Below are 15,523 nucleotides of genomic sequence, written 5' to 3' on the forward strand. Positions count from 1 at the left end.
TTTGTCTAGGATGAGTGCTTCAACCGAGTAGTCTTCTTTGCTATCCTCAAGCTCACATCTACCGAGTGTGGGACCGTTTCGAATCAGAAAATTTTTCACAAAAATTACCAGTGGGGTAATTTTATAATTTCTCTAAACTTTTGGGTCAAGTTGTAAATCAGATACATAATGACCCAAGGCTTTCTTTATATAGGGAGAGTTTAGAGAGTTCAACTATAATTACACTTAATCACTTTAATATTAAATTAATATAATATTTATCAAGATAAATATTAGATTAAATTTAATATTAATTCCTATTAAAATAATATTATGTTTATCTTATAGATAAAATACTATTAAGATACTATTAAGATAAGAATTAAATTAAATTTAATATTAAATTATTAAAATAATATTATTTTTAGAATAATTAATCTGAAACTAAATTTTATGATAGAATTCCAGTAGGAGTGTAACTCTTCCATTGCTCAGCCACTAATGACCAACTGTCGACGACCACCAGGATGCCATCGTCGTAGTCGCTGATACTGCCATGTCTGGTAATGCAGGTATGACACCTTTACGGCATCTTGAGCCGGTTCGGCTGCTACTGGTTGGACCAGGTCAATGACGACCCGATCGGTTCGGTCTAGCCATCGGTTGGACCATTGGCCCAGTTTCACATACTGGGCTTGGTTCCACCAAGTTTTGGGTATTAGTCTCGATTTTAGGATCCCAGGCCTAATTTATGATCTTAGGTCCAATTTTCAAGTTAAATTACCCATTGGGCCAATTGTATGACTTGAAAATTAACTTCCAAAAATATCATATTAATTTTAATTGATTTGATTAATTCAATTTTACTTGATCTGAATAAAAATTTCCAAAAATCATTTAGATTTTCTAAATTAATTTTTCAAGAAAATTCTTTAATTAAATTCTCTAGTTGAACAATTCTTACGACCACCTAATTTAATTCCACATCAAATAAGTCGACTCAATTAAATTATTCCCAAAGTTGTAGAATTTTCTTCTAATTCAAATGCAGTCCGATCGAGCTTTTGTTGAGCTAGCGGAGGGACCGATCAGACATATTCAATTAGGCTCTAGTGATTGCAATTATTGCCAAAAGTATTGTTCTGATAATTCACAATTACTTAATCATGGAGTCAGTCCACAGGAAGTACCATGACTAAAAACTCCGTATTGTATACTTTTTAAGAAAGCAATCCATCCAACTACTTTGTCCAATGACCTCGTCATGTCTGTGTCACCCTTATATGATATCCTTGATTCCTTTAAGTTAAATCCGTTCACTCAATACAATTCTATTTTATCTCATTGTCACCATTGTGTCTTCTTAATAACTAATATGATCACTATCAACAAATAACTATGATAAATTGATCATTTGAAAACAAGTAACCCCTGGCCACGTTCCATAATACCAATGAGAGGATATCATTAACTTTCTAATTGAGCTATGAATTCCATTGTTGCTAGTAAAACCATGCCATACACAAGTCATGTACCCAACATACCTGCTATAAACTCGATCATCTTTAGAGCATAAGCTTCCACTTACATCAAAGCACATGAGTTGCATACGCATGGTCAGTGACTAACTCATGATTTAGGTAAATCACACCATGAACATCACAAGTGAATTAATTCACAAATGGATTCAGAATTAATTCATCTTGGGTCCAATCAAATGTATCATTCTACCAATGAATACATCTATGTCTCTACTTGTGGAGTCAATTGCTTCGATAGCCAAGACTAGCCATCTCCTCAATTGGAATTATAAATGACCTAATAATCCTTCTCAGTATTTGAATCAAATGCTCACTTTGATTTTTTTACGGGATTACGAACTCATTTAGATTATCTACTAAAGTAAGTTGCCTTTCTCACAATGTAAACGTTCTTTACAATGCCATTTATCTTCAGTTTGAACTTTAGACAATCAATGAGCTAATATTTTCTTATCACAATTTCACTATGCATGTAAAATATAAAAGACATAAATACAAAAGACATAATGGTGAAATGTGAAATTAACTTTATTTATTTATTAATCATTCAAATAAATAGAAAATAGTTACATGTTTACTATAATATGTACACATTTTCCAACAATATGAAATAATTCATTGCTTCACGAAGGGTGATCAAATGGATATTGATTAAGCCAACCCTGTAGCACAAACAACCCAACGATCTTGTTTCCTAAATGACCCTCCCTTCTGCACCACCAGTAGGTTCCAGTACATCATTATCAGTCCCAGCAAAGGACTTGTCCCTCAGTAGGTGATGGGCAGTTTGAATAATATAGCCTTCCATAACAACGGGGTAGGCAGATGGGTAATATTGTAAGACGATTGACTTACCGTCAAATGTAGTAGTAATTCCGGTCTATTTTTGCACTTAAGAAGCTTGTTTTCTAGCCATTTTAGTATTTAATATTATGTTTTCGATACTTAGTAGTTAGGATTAAATATTAGTAAAATAAGTGTTTTTTAACCCATTTTGTGAGTGTTGTGACCTATTAAGCCAACACGGGCATTAGGTAGTGCTAATTTGTGTAATTGAGTGTGTAGAATGATGAATTATAGGCCCAATTGATGTAAGAGTAAGGGACGAGTGATGCGCAAGCTTTTTGAGCCATCAAAGCATGAAACGAACCAAGGAAGCCACAAATTGCTTATCGTGTCACGCCATAGCCTTGACATGGTGCCCAAGTACTTCAAGGCTATTTTCGTCCACACAATCAACTTTATACGAAGACCTAGGACTTCTCGAAGACCTAGTTCGGGCTGCCAAGACTCCTATAAATAAAACCTTAGGGGTTTGATGTAACTAAGTCATCATGAACCCCTTAAAAAAACCCTAGTACTTTAGGCGTAAGATTAGATTAAGTTTTCTTTTGATTTTTCTAAGACTTATTCTTTTCTCTTGGATCAGTTTTGATCCAAGAGTTATTTTATTTAATTGGAGTATTTTAGTTATTTCTTCTTCGCAAGCAACGATATTTGATTATTCCAATCGAGAGATTCATTACTCCGCGCTCTAATTGACATCAAAATCAAGATTATTCTGATCTCTTTTCTCTTTCGGTTTCATCATGTTATTTACATGTTTTTATTCAATTGAGATTAAGATTATTAATAACATGAGTGGCTAAATCCCTTAGGGGAGATTAACGAGTGGATGGGGACGTGATTAACGAATGGAAGGGGATATGATTAATGAAGGATTTAGGGTTTCTTGAGAGGATTAGTTGGTATAGATTACATGTTCCTAAACCCTAGGAAGTAATCATAGGTTAAATGAGATCGGGAGATAAGTTTGGCCGAGTAAATAGTAATTTATCCTGGTTGAGTGATGTTTGTGTGATAATTTTTAATATTTATATTTAATCGTACTTGAAACTAACTATTATCATGATGAAGGCAAGTGTACCTATTGAACAGTAGTATAGCTTTAGCAAGACCGGATTGTCAAACCCAAAGGAACCAAGAGTATTAGTAATTACCTTCTTTTTATTATCTAGCCTAAAAATTAAGAGATTTGTTTATCTAAACTAAGAGTGCACAGAGAAAGAATTGGGGAAAATTTTTTGGGAAAACTTGCTTGATTAAGACAATACCCAATGAAAAATCCACCTAGACTTCACTCGTTATTTGACTCTGAATCAGACGATTTATTCATTCGACTTGCTCCGTAGAAATCCCTAAGTTATATTATTATCCCTTTCGAGACTAACAACATCTAACCCTAGGTTTATTAATTGAAATCTTCTTTCTAATTAACGTCCTAGTGTTGTATTAACTCGATCTATGGATTCCTTTATTAGGTTTCCCCCTAATGCTACAAAATCTTATCATCGTGCAATCAACTCCGCTTAATTATGACAAAGTTACTCTTAAACAGGGTCTTTTCCTCCTCTGAACAAGAGCATTAACTTGAATCAATATCCTGGAATATTAAAACAAGAATTAATAACACATAATTAAGAATAAGTCAAATATTTATTATACAATTCAGATAATAATAACAAGATCTATCTTAGGTTTCATTCCTTTTAGGTATTTTAGGGGCTTTAGTTCATAATTATGAAAGAAAACATCTCAAGAGAATAAAGATAACAAAACATAAAGAAAACCCAAAACCCTCGATTGGAAGTTGAAGGGAGATTTTCAGTCTTGACGATGAATCCGGCTTCTGAGATGGATCAATCGGCTTCCCTTGAATAATTCCTTGCTTCCTACTCCATGTCCCCCTTCTAAGAGCCTCCTTAGGTGTTTAAATAGGCTTTAGAATGCCTAAGAACTCTTAAAATTGGCTTTTTCCGAATAGAACTCAACTTGGGCTCGGCAGGGACACGTCCGTTTGACACGCCCATGTGCGATTACTTCAGGTCATGGTCAAGGCTGTTAAATAGGCACGGGCGTGTGGTCTGCCCGTGTAAGTCGTGCTTCAATTCTGCCAAATTGGCACGGCCGTGGGACAGGCCTGTGGAGAGTGGTCCAGGCCGTGTTTCTATTCTGTTGAAAAGACACGGGCGTGTGGTCAACCCGTGTGATGAAGTCCAAGACGTGTTGTTTTCCCACGTTGGCCCATTTTCTCCGTTTTGGCCTGTTCTTGCTTTTTTTTACTCTTCTTTGCTCACCTAAGTATAAAACATGAAATTAATGGATTAGGAGCATCAAATTCTACAAATATAATGATAATTTATCCAAAAATGTGCTTAATCATATGATAAAATATGTATAAATTACAGTTTATCATTGAGAAAGTGAGGTCGGGAGATAAGCGTGTATCAACCAATTGATTAATTAGTTAGAGGTCAGAAGGTAATAGTTGGTTAATCAATAGCTAATCCACCCTAAAGCCTTAATCCAAAGTTAATTACAAACCCTAAGGTTTATCTATCTAGTTCTTTGTTTATTTTATTGCTTAGTTTATTTTCTTATTTAATTTCTCATACTCATCTATTTTATGATTCATCGTAATATAGGATTTAATTATTACTATTTAGACTTATTATTGTAAAGAGGTTTTCAATAGATTTATTCCATCCTCCCTTGGGTACAATCCTCAGAATACTTCTTGTGTTCCATTGTACAGATATATTATATTACAATTTGACCTGTATACTTACGGAAACTGTTGGTTTAATTTCTTATATTTTTGGTGTGATATTTTTACTATAAGCGATATCACATTTATAGGTAGTCAAGTTGTTACCTTGTGGCCGCTGTTGCTGGAGAGGTTTCGGCATTAGATCTAGGAAATATCTTTACAACTAATAAGATAAATAGGAACATTAAAGCCTATAATTACAAAATTTTTTAATTTTTGTTCATTTATTTTTATTTGTTTAATTATCTTTTGAATTTTTTTGGTTGTTTGCGACTCGATGCTCCAACACCCCAATTGAACCATATCCACATTCAGAGCAACTACTCAGTCAATGAACATCGATCCACCTGCGATAATTAATTTACCCCAGGAAAATCCGCTATTTGAAGATCCAACGACAAGTAAATATTTGGGAAGAAGTCCCAATGGATCAAAGGACGTTGAGCGAGTATACCTTACTAACACTCGATGTAGCGTGAGGCAACATAGAAAGGCCGGCGATTAATGCCAATAATTTTGAGATAAAAGTGGCCACTATGCAGATGATCTAAAACACACTACAATTTAAAAGAAACATGGTGGAAGACCCAAACCAACACTTGAAGCAATTTTTTCAACTCCATGACACTTTCAAGTACAATGGGGTATTTAATGATGCTGTGTATCTTCGGTTATTTCTGTTCTCATTGTGGGACAATACGACTGATCAGTTAGACTTGTTGAACCAGGTTCCATTACCATATTGAACAATTTAGCATAAAAATTCCTATATAATTTTTTCCCGATCAGTTGGACCATTTAGCTTAGGCGAGAAATCGCCAATTTTAAACAATATGAAGGTGAATCCTTGTACGAAGCATCGGAACACTACAAGTCAATGCTCAAGAAGTGCCCACACCATAGCCTACAAGTGTAGCTCTAGACCCAAATATTTTATAATGGTGTTGATGGTAACATTATATCCAGCCTAAACAGAGTGGCCAAAAGATCTTTCATGTTCCACACATACGAAAAAGCCTAGAAAATCATAGACGACATGGCTATGAATTCATACATGTGGCCAAACGAAATATTCACGTATAAAAGGAAAGCCTCCAATAGTGTAAGCTAATGACGAAGATGGTAGATATCATCAGATATTAAAGAAGCTTAATCGTTTAGAGTCGATTGTCAAATAGATGAAAGCTGAGCCAAATTTTAAAATCAAATGGAATAAGCTAGGTATATAGGTAATAGGGGTCGAGATCCCTATTCAAATACCTACAATCTCGGTTAGAGGGATCATCTGAACCTCAAATGGGAAGGCAACCAAGTAGGTGCAAATCGAGCATAAAACCAACAAAACTCTCCTTACCAACCTCTACCATTACAACAAAGAATCGTAGGGAATGACCATGCTGCATGTGGTCAAAGTTCGATGGAGTAGAGGAGGAATGCAAACAATAAAGACGAACATTCAACAAGTCCAAGCTATATGCGGACGAATCGAATCTTGAATGGATAGCCTTTGCGACCAAATGAGTCAATTAATGACTATGTTTCAAAAGTAAAATGGCCAGAGCATCCTCAGTAACACAAAAAACAATCCTTAGAGAGATGGGAAGGAACATGTAAAGGCGATCTCCTTACGATCGGGGAAGACACTTGAAAAGCCAAAAGAACCCATCCATGAACAGAAGAATGTTCTGGAGAGGTCAGCGAACCTATGAAGGAGGAAGCCAAGTTAAAAAAGCTTATCGAGAAGATAGTTGAACCGGTTTTTGATCTGGTAATCACAAATTCGAGCACAACAAAGGTACCATTTGCGGTACAACTAAAGGATAAGCAAAAGAGAGACGAGGAAAATTTTATAAGTTTTCTAAATTTATTTAAATCCCTCAATGTCAATCTGTCACTCTTAGAGCTTATCGATAAGATCACTAAATATGCCAAGTATTTAAAGAAAACTATGGCACAGCATAGAAAGATGAAAAAAGGCGAGTGAATTGTCATTAATGCCTCGTGTAGTACTTTTATTGCTAAAAAGATCCCCCCGAAGTTAAAAGATCCAGGTAGTTTTATTATTTCAATGAAGATATGGGATCGACAATTCAACAAGGCTCTATGCGAATTAAGGGCTAGCATAAATTTAATGCCCTTATCAATCTATCGAAAACATGGGGAACTAAAGAACATATCGATAAAACTACAGCTAGCCAATAGATCCTTGGTACATCCAAAATGTGTACTCGAGGATGTATTGGTCAAGGTACGGTAATTCATAATCTTTGTTGACTTTGTGGTCCTCAACTTTGAGGAAGATCGGGATATCTCTATTCTATTGGGTAGGCTATTTTGGGCCACTTCTAAATTGACAATTGATTTCAAACAAAATGAGCTAATTATAAAAATTGATGACGAGATAGAAGTGTTCAAATGTGGCTGAGATTCCCAAGGTAAGGGATAACTAGGGGAGGAGTGTTATGCTTTTTTAATTTAACTCCTAACAGCCTCGATCGAGGGTATCCTTTTAGTTGTGTTGATGTAGGTAAGTGTAATTCAAAGGAACAAGATAAATGAAGAGATCCCAGTAATATAAGGATTGATTGGGAGAGCCAAGATGGTCAAGAATGACTGATGAATTCAATGGTGAAATTCAAGGAATTGTCATACAAGTTCGGTAGCACGACATAGATTTTAACCCATTGAACTTAAAAAAATTTTAAATATTGTATATTAGTTTGTTTTTAATTTGTTAGAATTAGGAATTAGACTCATTATTTGACGTTAGAAGTATAAGGAAATAGGCTTCTGAGAGAAACAAAGGAGCTAGATTTTAGTTGGGTGCAAGTACATACAACCAAGGCCCTTTTACAAGTCTCGGAGAGGCCAAATCAAAGCCATGGCGTCACATAACAACCTCATGGTGCGACACAACCATCTCAATGTTAAAAACATGAAGATACATTATCATGCCGTGCCATAGACACCCTATGATGTGACACACACACTTTGAAGCACAAATAGGGCATAAATTCACCTCATGTCGCGCTACCAAAAATGGCCTACATGCCGCGCCATAAAAGGGGCATGGCGCAACATACAAGCCATTTTTTGAAACTTTCTGTTCTTGGTTCGATGCGATTTTCAAAGATATTCAACAAGTTTGCACGGTAAGTAAAACCCTAGATGGCCTCTATATATTGCTCTTACAAGTAGCTACATCCTCCAAGCCATCATAACCAGCCAAATAACTATTCACAACCTCTTTCTTCAAGATTCTGTGAGTTCCTTGTCAATCCCTTGTTCCATAGCCTCAAAACCATGCATAGCAACCTTTCTAACAGTGAATTCGTAACAGATAACTATGCCCACATCTGAGAAAGGGAGCTCAATATAACCTTCAAGCGGTCCAACAAAAAATCCCTCTGCAAGAATGAGGTTTCGAATCGATAAGTACATTGCAAAGCGAGACATGAGAGACAATTCAATTTCATCAATAGGAGAATTTCTGTGCAATCCCGAACAATTCGATGTACCTTCTGATTGTGCATGAACTTTATGCCGCGTCAAAGGAGGCGGATGGCAATAGGCCAATGGAGGTACCATGGATGCTGATTGTAAAACCCTATAGCCGGTCCAACTGCCAAACCTGAGCTATGGAATGCCACATTAGCCATCTAAGTGACTTTCCACTAACAACCAACCTAGCCTCCATTACATTACAAGTTAAGATACAAAATATGCTCAAGTTAATAATATGTAGCAGAATATCATATAAGAATTTTTATCAATACCCTTAAACTCTCTTTTTAATTAGGTGGAATTCTAAGTTCAAATAAACAAAATACACATCTCAACATCAAGGTTCACTCCTACTGTAGCTCACATATTCTAACTCATTTAAACAGGGTATGTTTTACGAACTACCCCTACATGTTTGATACTGCAAACTCAATTAGCATGGTTCCTCTTAGTCTACGTATCAAAATTTATTAAGCTTTCACAAAACCAGTTCGCTAGTTCTTAGGGTTCGCACTATGTACAGTTCGCCAACCCTGTCACTTTGTGGCAACCTTAACGAACTCAATATAAGTTTGTCAGATTGATTATATCATGCTATTGCTTATGGCGAACACTATGTTTAGAATTTAATTACTTAGGTATGAACTTGTAAATTAAGAAAGTATCAATCAAACTTGGACTATTTTTATATACTTAGAATTCAAATGTGTATATAAAATATTATTGGTTTGCAATTAGAAACATAACGAAAAACATAAGAAAACATAAAAATACCAAAGTCCTAGTACAAACGGCAAAGTCAACAGAAAGATATCTCTAAACCCAAGCAGAATCCTACATTGCCATTATGTCTAGAGTTTGCTTATACTACCTTTCCAGTGTTTATGCTTCACTTAGATCACTCGCCTTGTTGCTACTCATCATGCGATCTAAATATCTACAATGTTTAGAAAGGAGTGTATGAGCTCTTGCAAACCCAATGAATATACAGGAAAGAATAACCACATAGTACGCACAAACATAAGTTAAACAAAAGCTTTGGTAGAGTCACTAAACTACGAATTGGGTTCACCATACTTATGTGAAGTGTGGTTCGCGGATACTCACTGTCAGATAGCTTAAAATAGTAAAACATAATATTTTGGAAAACACAATCTTATTCACATGTTTTTTTTCCCGTTGGATAAGCGGATCTCTTTATAATTCCTCAAAATGACTCAATGAGTCTTAACATGTCTCATAAGTGTAGGATAAAGCTGAGCATTCTCCAAACACACCAATATGTCCCATTGAATGGAGCTCAGCCCGAAATTCCCTTATCTTCCTAACCTATTCCAGGGCGTTTCACCTAGAACACAAAACATAAGGTGAGTACTCACAATCTTATGGCATGCCATTATATCCGACGAATTTAGAAAATTATAATTTCAAAACATTTACTTAAACATAGAGCTTGCAAGTCATGCGGAGCTCACAGATCAATGTTCATATCTAGCTCGTAATATAAAACTTACATATCACTATTCATAAAAACACATATTTAACATATTCACAAAACATATTCTATGAAAGAATTACTCTCATAACTTAGGTTAAAATTCTAAGCTCTTGATTAACACTATGGTTCGCATATACATGTGACGATCCCTGAACACTCATTAGTTTGCTAAAAACTTTAGACAAGCTTCGTTTTTCCTTTATCTTTGCTTGTAGATGATTCTGTCTGTTTCACAATTTCACGAACATACACAAGTCATTAACAGTTAGAGCTCATGAAAACTCATACATAAACACAAGTGAACCTAGGTTCACACATACCAATAGCTTGGCGAACTTAGTTTCCTTTTTTCGCGAACCATTCTTAATTACTTTAAAACATCAACATAAATAGAGAAATAGAGTCTTACCTTAGATACTAAGAGCTAAATTCAAGGTTCTTGGTAGAAACTTAACAATAAGATAATCAATGAAGAGATCTAAGAGAATTTTATCGTTCAAAAGAATTTGAATTTCCAATAGGAAGGGTTTAATTTATAGGTACTAAGTGTTCTAATGTTATTAGGATACCCTAGTCGTAGTAGAAGTAGGAAAGAGTTACATGCATGGATGATGTTACAAAGAGAAAAATAAGTTGTCCTCCTAATTTTGGTATAATTACCCTTTAACTACTCTTACCTTTGACTTTCAGCCCAAAACAATAATCATAGCTCATTAGGCCCATTGGCAACCATAGTTTGCCAGGCCTATTGGTGACCCCAACTTGCTAGGCCTAATGGCAAACACCAACTCGCCAAGCCCATTGGCGTAAACCTATTTGCCAAGCCTCAAACTTTTAGGTCCTATTCTGGGATGTTACAACTTTCCCTCTCTTAAGAAATTTCATCCTTGAAATTAACTATGTCAGAACAAATGAGGATAGTGACGCTTCATTGCTTCCTCAATTTCCCAAGCGACTTCGCTGGTTTTGTGGTTTCTCCACTACACTTTGACTAAAAGAACTCTTTTGATTTGCAAGCCTTTTTCCTCACAAGCTATAATTTCTACTGGTTCTTTATCGTATTTTAGATCATGTCGTACCTCAATTTCATCTACTAACACAACATGGGATGGGTCCACATGATATTTCCTTAGCATGGACATATGGAAAACATCATGGATTCACTCAAGTTCTGGTAGCAACTTGAGTTGATAAGTCAATGGACCAATCCTTTCAACCACTTTATATGGACTTACAATTTAATTTCCCTTTTTACCCAAACCTTAAAACTTTTTTCCATTTCAAAAACATTTCCTCTCATACTTGGTACTCAATGTCTCGTCATTTTAAATCAGCGTAGGATTTTTGTCTATCTGAAGTTGTTTTCAGTTATTCGCATATAATATTTACTTTATCCTATTTCTAATGAACTAGCTCTTGTCCAACTATTTGTCTTTCGTCCAGTTCTACCCAACACAAGGGGGTTCTATATTTTCTTCCATACAACATTTTAAAGGGTTCCATTTGGATACTTGATTGATATCTATTATTATATGTAAACTTTGCCAAAGGCAAATAACGTTGCCTACTTCCTGCGAACTCTAACACACAGCTTTACAGTATGTCGTCCAGTAGTTGTATCATCCTCTTTGATTGACCATCTGTTTGTGGATGATAAGCAGTATTGAAGTTAAGTTTTGAACCTAGAGCTTCTTGCAAAATTTTCCAAAATCTTGAAGTGAGTCAAGGATATCGATCAAAGGTAATGAAAATTGGTACGCCATGGAGTCGTACTACCTCTGCTATGTACAATTCCGTCAGTTTTTGTAACGTATAGTTTGTGTGAACTACTAAGAAGTGCAAACTTTTCGTGAGGCGATCCACAATCACTCATATTGCATCTTTCTTTGTCGAAGTCTGAGGCAAGCCTAAAACAAAGTCCATAGTGATCCTTTCCCACTTTCATTCTTGAATTTTTAGTGGTTGTAGCAATTATGAGGGAAATTGATGCTCTACTTTCACCTTCTGATAGACTAAACACTTCGCCACAAAGTCTGTGATAGTTCGCTTCAAACTAGGCGACCAATATAGATCGTAAAGGTCACAATAAATCTTATTACTCCCTAGGTGCATTGTATAAGGGCTACTGTGAGCTTTAGTAAGGATTGTATGCCGAAGCTCTTTATCACAGGGTACGTAGAGTCTTCCTCGGACATAAAGTATCCCTTCTCCATTCAGTGTGAAGTCTCTATGTCCTCTCTGTTCTACTTGGTGAACCCACCTCGCCAAGTCCTTATATATGGATTACTTCTTCTTTATTTGTTGTAAGGGGGTTGCTTTTACTTGCAGTTCTCTGAGTAGTCCCCCATCACTTATCACATTCAAAAGTGTGAATAGAGCTCATAGTTCACTCATCAACTTTCTACTTAAGACATCTGTAACCACTTTTGCCTTTCTTGGATGATATTCTATCTCGCAATCATAGTCCTTCAGCAGTTCTATCAACCTTCTTTGTCATAAGTTTAGTTCTTTTTGTGTGAGAAGGTACTTGAGGCTCTAATGGTCTGTGTAGAAGGTACATCGCTCGACATATAAGTAGTGTCACCAAATTTTGAGTGCGAATGTAATAGCCCGCCCAGTGAAGTCTTTGTATTTGGTTACTTCTTTTTGTGTTATGGTATTAAGCCTAGCTCTGAGAAAGTAAAGTGTTAGTTTTGTCTAAGTATAGTATTTTGTGTATGCACCAATTGGTAAATCCTGTGTTTTGGAAAATTGTGTATTTTAGTGAGATCTGTGGTTGGTGGATTCTTTTATTGAGTATATGCCATCCTAGAAATTTAGGCAAATTTATTAAGTTTGTAGTTAATAGATTTGTTTATTATTTTAATAAGACAATTTAGTTAGCTAAGTGAGAATTGGTTAGAATGGAACTAAGATACTGTAGATGATAAGACTTAAATGATGATTAATGACAAAAATCCAGAGTTTTAGAGGAATAATCTGATCCTTCCACTAAACTTTGTTTTCGTGCTTAGGTATATAAGGATATTAGTGTCTTCACTGATAAACTTTACATTTTCTTTGCATTTATCTTCTTCTTGAATTTCTCTACATTTTCTAAAAAGGTTAAGTCCAGAAACTTGTATGAAGTTGGGTTCACTATATGTAGCCAACTCCTACGTTTGTTTTAGCTCTTTGGTAAAATACTAATGAACACTAGGTTATTTTCATAGTTATTTATATATTTTTTAACTCTGCATGCATAAATATCAGATTAGTATGTAATGAATGAAGCTTCTTAATTCTGGGTTGAATGTTAATGTTTCTTGAATGCATTTTTGGGTTCAATGGTGCAATGTTCTAATAAGTTTAATTATTTATATTTTAGCATAAGATACACTAAAAGGTCTGATTGATAAAGGCACTTTTTTGTATTTCTAGCGAGTTCTTTTATACTTCCATGTGTGTGGTATTCATGTTTTATATTTCGTGTAAGGTAAGTACTTATGCTCTGTAAAGTGAAATGTAGGTATATGAAAAGTGGTTGTTTAGAGTTATAAGTCTAAGTAGGTAATGTTTGTGTTAAAGTGTAAGAATCATTCTTCATGCTTAAGTCACTACCTTCTGCTTTTGACAAGAATGATATGGTCTGAATTATGGAAATGATATTAAGGAAAGATATTTATGGCAATGCCTTCAATGGAATATACATTGAACTGGCAGATTGTGATACATGAAAATAGTTGTGTAGCCTCTAATAGGGCAAATGTATGTTACAAACTAGATTGGCAAATCATGACTAATGATGCAAACAAAGGAATATGAATGGAATATATTATATGAATCTGAATGAGGATTTGGGTACATGGTCGACATTGAAAAGGTTTATCTGTATGGTTATATGGGCATAGTGTATGTGCCAAAGGAATATTAAAACGGTATATAGAATGTCTATGTATGGTACTCGCCATCTGGCAAACTATGTGATTGTGTTTGACTCTTTGATGTGATCTGCTTGAAATATTAGTGGTTAATGATAAGATTTCTTCTAGAACTCACTAAGTTCTTTTGAACTTACCCCGTTTCTCTTTCCTTTTCAGGCTTATTGTTGAATGGAGACATTCTGTTAGACTACTCCAGAGGACATCTGCTGCTGTGAGACTTTTGTTGTTTTGTATTATACATTATGATAGAGGTGGTGTTTGATTGTATTCTGGAAATAATTTGTACTCGAAACCTATGTTGATAAACTATGTTTTAATGAAGCTTCATTTGAGATATGAAATGGTTTTTTAGTGTTATATTTCATATGATGGAAATTATCTTATTAAAGCTTATACGCCACATGGCTTACACTTTATTTTATTATTTTATTAAATGTTTAATATAGAATCCTAGTTTTTCAAAATATATACCAAAATTAGTTTTGAATATAGATTATTTCTCTAATGTGACACGTCATACTCGGATCCCCTTAAAGGGTCGGGTTTGGCGTGTTACAAGTTGGTATCAAATCCAAAGTTTAGTTAATTCCTGAAAAACTAATGGTTGTGTCACACTCCATCATGCATAGTATGTCTCTGGCTTAGTCTTTAATGTTGTGTATTAAGTTAGAATTTATTTTGTAGTGACATAAGGAAATGTTTGACGGTTCTAGAGAAGCCACGAGTGAAGAGATGAAATGTCATATGCTTACACAAGAACAAACTACTACTAATAATAATATGGGAAATTTAGGAAATGCACTCATGAATGTGTTTTTCACTATGATGACACAATTATTCAATTAATTTATGGGAAATAATCAAGAGCCTCAACCACAACAGCCACAAAACTACAACCTAAAGTGGTTCACCCAACACATCCTGCTCCTCTAATACCTACTGTGGATCCACTTAAGGTTGACTTTGTAAGAGAAATCTGGAAAATAGGTGCTTATGAGTTCCTTGGTGATAAAGGTGATGATGCCATTGTGGTTGAACAGTAGTTATCTCATTTGTGTAGGGTAATAAAGGAATTAAAATATACTTCTAAGGATAGTCTTAGATGTGTTATATCGTTGTTAGAAGGAGAAGCTTACCAATGGTGGGACACTTTGTTTAGTTGACTCCAAAGTAAATGATTGATTGAGATTTCTTTCAAGAAAATTTTAGAGAAAGATATGTTAATCAGATGTATGTTGAACAGATGAAGAGTGATTTTCTGCATCTAAGGCAAAGGAGAATGACAGTTATGGAATATGAAAGAGAATTTCTCAAGCTTAGTCTTTATGCAATGAACATGTTTCAGATTAAAAAAAATGTGTGATAAATTTGAATGGGGACTAAGGGTTGAAATTTGTATACTGGTTGCAACAGTTGAATGTAAAACACTTGCAGCAATGACAACAAAAGCCCATAAGATGGAATCGAT

General features: G+C 35.0%; 1 non-coding gene across 1 annotated transcript; it reads right to left on the reverse strand.

Moving 5' to 3' along the window:
* Positions 1-5,929: 5,929 nt before the first annotated feature.
* LOC121231563 (small nucleolar RNA R71) lies at positions 5,930-6,036 on the reverse strand. The gene has a single exon (XR_005929621.1). It is a non-coding gene; the product is annotated as a small nucleolar RNA R71 (small nucleolar RNA).
* Positions 6,037-15,523: the final 9,487 nt, after the last annotated feature.

This window comes from Gossypium hirsutum, chromosome A06 (assembly GCF_007990345.1).
Source record: "Gossypium hirsutum isolate 1008001.06 chromosome A06, Gossypium_hirsutum_v2.1, whole genome shotgun sequence".
In the NCBI taxonomy this organism is placed as follows: domain Eukaryota; kingdom Viridiplantae; phylum Streptophyta; class Magnoliopsida; order Malvales; family Malvaceae; genus Gossypium; species Gossypium hirsutum.